We start from the raw sequence: 6,320 nt of genomic DNA, 5'->3' as shown, positions 1-6,320 counted from the left end.
TCTCTAGAGAGATGACAAACAACCTCCTGTCTCCTCAAACAGGACACCCTGAACCAGATCATCTGCTTGGTCCTGGGCCAATCCAACCCAAATAAACAGGCTTCCTTTAGGAGGATGAGCCAGAGGCTCTGTATGCCTTGGTCTTATCTCCATTTTAGGCTCTCAGGCAATAATACTATTTGAAATAAGAAGATCTCAAAGCACTTACCAGAAACCATTCAATTATTTCAAATAGTAATATGAATCTTGAATAGACACTAAAGTTAATGAACTGGCTCAGAACTGAATAGGAAGAGGAGGTAAAAGTGGCTTACCTTTGAAAAATTGTACAGTCCCTTTCCAACCTGGTCCTGGGCAGGATGGCTCCCACAAAGAAAGGTGGAGAGAAAAAGAAGGGACATTCTGCCATCAATAAGGTGATGACCAGAAAGTATACCATCAACATCACAAGAGGATTATAGAGTAGGCTTCAAAAAGCAAGCTCCTCGGGCTCTAAAGGAAATCCGCAGATTTGCCGTGAAAGAAATGGGTACTCCAGATGTACCCATTGACACCAGACTCAACAAAGCTGTTTGGATCAAAGGAATAAGAAATGTCCCATATCGTATCCAAGTGCATTTGTCTAGGAAACGCAATGAGGATGAAGATTCACCAAACAAGCTGTATACATTAGTTACTTACGTGCCTGTCACCACTTTCAAAAGCTTACAGACAGTCAGTGTGGATGAAAACTAAATTGAATTTCATTTAAAGTTATAAAATCTCAAAAAAAAATTGTACAGTCTCAAACATTTCCCTGAATCAAAGGCCCTGATACTATATGACTGCAAAGCAAGTAAAACCACTGTCTCTGAAGAATAAAAGTTGGAAATCATCCAAAAAGCAGTGGACAGATTTATGGTGTAAGTAGGTTACAGCATAGGTTTAGATTCTTGTTCAACTGTTTCAGTCATGTCTGACTCTTCTTGACCCCATCTGGGGTTTTCTTGATAAAGACATTAGAGTGGTTTGCCATGTCCTTCTCCAGCTCATTTTAAGGTGAGAAATTGAGGCAAACGGGGTTAAGTGACTTGCCCAGGGTCACACAGCTAGTTAGTGTCTGAGGCCATATTTGACCTTAAGAAGATAAATCTTCCTGACTCCAGGCCTGGCCCTCTATCCATCGGGCCACTCCCCTGATCAAGGTTACAGCATATTATCAATAAACAGTTACACAAAAGTTGTAAATATATAACATCAAAGAAATATATGGGGACAGCTAGGAGGCTGGCCCTGGAGTCAGGAGGTAAGTTCAAATCCAGCCTCAAACACTTACTGTGTGACCCTGGGCAAGTCACCTAACCCTGATTGCCTCCCCCCCCCAAAAAAAAAAAGGAATATATGATTGGAGGAGGTGGGCTGGCTCTATAGTGAAATCTAAGTATTATCAGTGGGCAATCAGCATGGGCTCCACTGATATCAACTCAACAGTGACTTTAGGCCAACTGCTTAACTGTGCTCAGTTTCTCCATCTATCTGTCCTACTCAATGAGTTCATAACAAGATAAAATAAGAAACATCAAACTGTATAAATGTCAAACATTATTACTATTACAGAAGTATAAAAATCCTGAAGGGAGACTTAGTTGACTCAGCTCAGCAAAAAATTGACCTTGCAGCAGAGACACCATGTCCTGAAATCAAGGGAGTGACCCAACCCAGAAGGAAGCCAGCCCAACTAAGAAAGAGAGTAGCTTGTGAATTTGGGGGGACTCTGAGAAGTCAGAAAAGGCCTCAGAGAACCATGAAGTATTGCCCGCAGGGGCTCAGAGAGGAACATTTTGTAGCAATCACTTTCAAGGTGCAGTCTTCTCCCCCAGGGACAAAATGGATATGTAGAGGGGAGACTATGCCCTGTTTAGGGGATAGGGGTAGGAAGGGATGTTTTTGTGTCCTGGTCCTTGCTATGTCTTTTCAGCAAATGTTCCTGTGTAAAAGCTAATTCATGGCAATTGGCTAATTGATGTTGGGGAGATGTTAACTCATTGAATATTATGGGAGTGCATCAGATGGGGGCTCATGAATGATAGTATTAAACATCCTCAACCCCTGAGGGTTACACCTAGAACAATGAGTAGTATCCATGCTCTAGAGACTCTGTTCTGGAATAGTTCCAGTATGGGTTGGTAAAATGAGTCCAGAACCTATAGCATCAACACACCAATAGGTGAATACAATCCAAATTGAAGCCTATATTGATACCATAGCCTTAAGAGTCATAGGGTCTCTCTTTCCTTTCTTCCCCCCACCCTTTTCTAGCTCTTTGAAGGAAAAAATGGGAAAGAAGTAGTCAGATTGGCAATGGCTAAGGGGGAGGGGGCCTTAAGAAGCAGAGGGCTTCTCAATGCTCCCAGACATCTCATCCCCAGATAAGAATTGTTCTACCTCTCAGCTCTTAGGTTTGGCCTCTAGTTTGTATCTAAATAGTTATCACTCTCTTAGCTCTCAACAGTAAGCAAAAAAATCTGAGTTGGGGGAAAGGAGGGGGCTATTTTCCCCTCTGTCAGCAAACTGGCACTTTTCTTGATCAACAGGAGTCCTACATGGTATGTGTCCATACCAGATTCCTTTCAGTCACTCCTTCCATTCTCTGTGGCTGTCCCTCATTCTCCCAGGCTACTGAGATCTATAAGAAATTGAGGCAGGATTTTGTGCCCATACTCCTCTCTAATCTTTTGAGACCCCTTATTGTCCCCTAAAAGGTGTAATATCGCTTCAGAAATTGTGCCTTCCCTTGCAAAATCACTTGAGTATATTTGATATCTACAAATACTTTTCACAAGCATTAAGATAAACATCAGTGCTTACAATTACAATTATCCTGGAAGGGTTGGAAAGGAGATTAGAGACAAAGTGGAAAGAAAGGAAAAATAGTCAAGAACTATCTCCTGTCCAAATCCCTGCCCCTCAGCTGCAGGGGTTAATTCCAGGTACTGTTAGTAACCTGGAATAAATAATAACTGCGGATGTCCTTGGCTGGTGGAGAGGGGCTGAGGAGGATGGGGAGATTTGGTTGTCACCATGGCTAGAGGGATGTAAAGTTCTAGAAGGGATTCCTTCTGAAGACAAGTGACCAAAACTCTTGTCAAATCAGACAGGAACTAGAGTCAGACCTAAGGAAGGTACTTACAGTCCTCATCCCAATCTGGAGAATTGTTCAGCTGTCTTCATCCTGAAGAGATTGAGAGGCAGGAACAGGATGAGGCCTCTGTGCCTTAATCTGGGCCACCTCCAACAAAGAGAAGTGGATCAGGAGCCCTGTACCTTTCCTTGCAGTAATCTGCACAGAGCTCAGGTTAGCATCGGTGAGCCTACCTAGCTTTTCAAAGACTTTGTGCCACACACAGGAGGTGTCTTGGAATTGGCTTTCTGGAAGGAAAAGATCAAGCTTGCAATTAACAAGAAGTTAGGATCCTAGTGCTGAAAGGGCCCTGACTTTAGGAGATGTAGCAAAAAGATCAGCTTGGCAAACTCAGAATTCAGCTTTCTTGGAGCTACTCACTTCATTCCTATGCCTACCACTTACACAGAGATTGATCGACATTCACCTTCAATTCATAACGGTCTGAATCTCTTCAACTACTAAAAAAGATAAACTTCTAGGATTAAGGACAGAAGGTCTGGGTACTAGTCATGGCTCTACCACTAATTAGCTCTATGGGCAAGTTCCTTAACCTTCCTGAGCCCAGATTTCACAGGACTGTTGAAACTTTGGAGATCATCTAGTCTAATTCCCCTCGTTTCACAAATATAGAAATTGAAACCCAAAGGTCATGAAGGTAGTAAGTATCAGAGCTAGGATTTTAAAAGATTTTCTAACTCCCAAACTCATGCTCTATCCACTATGCCTGGCTGCCTCTTCTATAAAATGGGGATAGTGATGTCTGCCCTGTCCTCCTGGCAGAGGGAGGATAAAATGAAATAAGGGATGACAAAGTATTCTATACATGCAAGGAATTATTTATTTTGCTAGCTCATATGAATCTGGTCTTGGCTCACAAGCCAGTAAAATCATAGAATCTGAGTCAGAAGTATTGATCTGAGGTAGCTGGTGACTTGGCGGATAGAGCACTGCGCCTGGAGTCAGGAAGTTATTCTCTCATTTTTTAGTCACGTCTGACTCTTTGTGACTGCATTTGGGGGGTTTCTTGGCAAAGATACTAGAATGGTTTACTATTTCTTTCTCCAGTTCATTTTATATATGAGGAAACTGAGGCAAACAGAGTGAAGTGACTTGCCCAGGGTCACACAGCTAGTAAGTGTCTGAGGGTAGACTTGAACTCAAGAAGATGTCTTACTGACTTCAGGTCCAGCACTCTATTACTGTGCCACCTAGATGACACAGAGTCAGGAAGACCTGAGTTCAATAATTAATCGCTAGTATTTACATAGCATCTACTATGTGCTAGGCATTATACTAAGAGCCTTATAAATATTATCTTATTTGATCCTCACAACAACCCTGGGAGGTAGGGGCTATTATTATCCCCATATTACAGTTGAGGAAACTGAGGCAAACAGAGGCTAAGTGACTTGCCTGAGGTCATACAGCCAATGTCTGATACCAGATTTGAACTCAGGTCTTCCTGACTCCAAGCCCACTACTCTATCCACTCCTCAGCTGTAAAATGAGGTTAATTATAGCGCCTAACTTACAGGCTTTTGTGAGGATGAAATGAGGTAATATTTGTAAAAAGTACATAGTGCCTGGCACATAGTAGGTGCTATATAAATACTTATTCCCTTTGTCCCTTCCTATCTCCAGTCCCTTCAACCATTCTTCACAATATATATTTTTCATTGTTTCAGTGTATTGTGATAACTTACAGTTGGTACAAAAATGTCCCAGTGATAATTGTCTAAAACTATTTTTATAGCTACTAAGATTACATTTTACTTAACAGTAATGATCACTAAGAGTAACTTACACTAAATCACATTCTACTTAGCAGTAACCATCACAGAATCCATTATTCTATTCTATTTATAATGGGAAGCTGGCCAACAAGAACTCAGTCCTTAAAAGCATGTGAAAAATTTCTCTGCCTAGTTTGAATCCAACTTGTACAACTCTGGGCAGGGGGGAGGTATCTTCTTCAGCCCCTAATGACTGAGGGGCAAGAGTTGTGTGGCGAATTTTGAGTTTCAGAGTCAGAGGGACTGATGATAGAGCTGGAATTAAGTTTCTCTCTACCCCACGTTTCTGAGTGGGGAAGAATAGCTGTGGGCTTCTTCTGGTGGGGAGAGAAGTAAAAGCTATGGCTGCCTCACCTCCCCACCCAGTGGCTATGTGTCCTTGAATACATGTTGCTTGTTTCAACTGTGTTTATTCTTTCTGGATCTTAAGTGAATGAGTATTGGGAGAAGGAATGGACTATATTATGACCTTGTGAACTTCCAAAGGTCTAAATGACCATCAGAGTGCCTCTCAGCAATCAGAGTCAGTAGCAGAGACCACATGGGCTGCTAGCGGCAGTAGCTGTGTCCAGTGAGAAGCCCGCCCTGAGGGACATCCTGCTTGACATAGCCTGGCAGTGGATTGACATGTGAGCCAAAGACCCCACCTCCTACAAAGAGCTAGCCCAGTGGGTCAAGGGAGCAATTGCATCCATCAGTAACAGCACACTCAGAAGTGAATATGGTGCAGACCTCAAAAAGACTCCCCAGGGCCGGGGGTCTTGAGATCCCTTTTAGCCCCACATGTTCCCTAAAATGTGGGCCTCAGAACCTTTAAGCTTCAAGTTAGAGCCTATTCTACCCAGAGACCAAGAGCGTGTAGAGGGAAGAGTGTAAATCTAGCTTGAGGGATGTTTTTATAACTTTTGTCCTTTCTATACCTTCTTAATAAATATCCCTTTGTAAAAGCTACTTGACATAAATTGGTTAATTGATATTGGGGGAGCAAGCCAGATAGAGTCTTATGAGCAATAGTATCAGAAATTTGGTTACTCCTAGGACCCTCGGGGGGGGGGGGCAGTAGTCAACTGTCTCCCAGGGACCCAGCCGCCATTACAGGTAGGAATTAGGGAAATGATTCCAGAGAGGGTGCTACAAATTTATGAACATTCTAACCATTGTTATACTTGGAGCTTTTACCTCCAAGACCAACATGAAACTCCCTGAAATTCAGCAATCTCTATTTGATCTCTTACTCTCCAAGGCCTCAAAGCTTTTCTTGAGTTCCTCTGTTAATGTTCTGTTGCTCTGCCAGGCCATAATTAGACAAACTTTAGCTTATTTTGGTTTATTGACTCTCTAATACCAGGTCTCACACTCTCACC

General features: G+C 42.5%; 1 pseudogene; it reads left to right on the top strand.

Annotated features, from left to right (window-relative positions):
- The first annotated feature begins 319 nt into the window (after window positions 1-319).
- Window positions 320-809, top strand: LOC110211911 (large ribosomal subunit protein eL31 pseudogene; annotated as a pseudogene).
- The last annotated feature ends 5,511 nt before the right edge of the window (window positions 810-6,320 follow it).

The sequence above is a fragment of the Phascolarctos cinereus genome, unplaced genomic scaffold (assembly GCF_003287225.1).
Source record: "Phascolarctos cinereus isolate Bilbo 61053 unplaced genomic scaffold, phaCin_HiC Scaffold_5;HRSCAF=322, whole genome shotgun sequence".
NCBI lineage: Eukaryota > Metazoa > Chordata > Mammalia > Diprotodontia > Phascolarctidae > Phascolarctos > Phascolarctos cinereus.
The sequence above is the reverse complement of the archived record's forward strand: the minus strand, read 5'-3'. Positions and strand labels throughout refer to the sequence as shown.